A 952-nucleotide genomic window follows, 5' to 3' on the forward strand; every position below is an offset into this window, starting at 1 on the left:
GAGCGCGCTTATCTTTTTGTTAATTGCGCTAATTGCTGCATCTAATTGACTTACTTGACCAACAACTTCGGAGTGCAATGAATAGTTATTACATGCAACACAATTCAAATAGATACAACAATTTAGAAGTAATGTTTATAATGTACCTTGCATCCTGAAACGGTCTATATTTAAATAAATTCGCATCCCGTTTCTGGCCACTTCCTTACAGTTAAAAAAACTACAAGTGTCTCACATCCTCTTTCTGAAATTGACTATTTCTCATGGCATTTCCCGGCTCTCAAGAAAACACATTTACCCATGAATAAGATGGCCTTTACCGGACACTGATTGAAACCACGCTCTATATGAGTGTTTCAGTTCCTCTAAATCAAAAGGCTGGTGGGTCGGGGGGAATCTCTCACGATCCAAGCGTATCCATCAGCTAAGGAGGCGAAATAACAGACATTATGCCAGTTGATGGAAGCCGTGATTGGTAATTAAATCGCCTCTCGTTTTGCAAGGGGCAGGTCAGTGCACAGGTGACGTAATACACCTAACAATTCAGTTCAACTGCAATTTATTTATACAGCGCGTTTTCATAATATTACAATACCCAGTACCCCCCAAGAGCAAGCCGGAGGCGAACAGTACCTGCGCTCACCCCGGGGGGCGTTTCCCAAAGAGTCCCTTTAGCAACAGGACAGTCGGACCCATTCAGCTGCATGGCGCCAACTTTGCTTTTGGGAAACACACCCCTGAGCCGTTTTCATGTCGTTGCGACTCCAGCGGTCCCTAAGGTTCCGTGATCCATCCCATAATGAGCATTAAAGTGCAGTCAAAGCGGAATCAGTAATATTCCGGCGGATTTACCGCTGACTGCCTCAGTTCATATCAGTAAAACTAATTTTAGTTACAGTTCCAGAAACTAGCAGACAAAGCATAGCTATGCAGAAATATGCAAATACATCAG

The sequence above is a fragment of the Paramormyrops kingsleyae genome, chromosome 21 (assembly GCF_048594095.1).
Source record: "Paramormyrops kingsleyae isolate MSU_618 chromosome 21, PKINGS_0.4, whole genome shotgun sequence".
Classification (NCBI taxonomy): domain Eukaryota; kingdom Metazoa; phylum Chordata; class Actinopteri; order Osteoglossiformes; family Mormyridae; genus Paramormyrops; species Paramormyrops kingsleyae.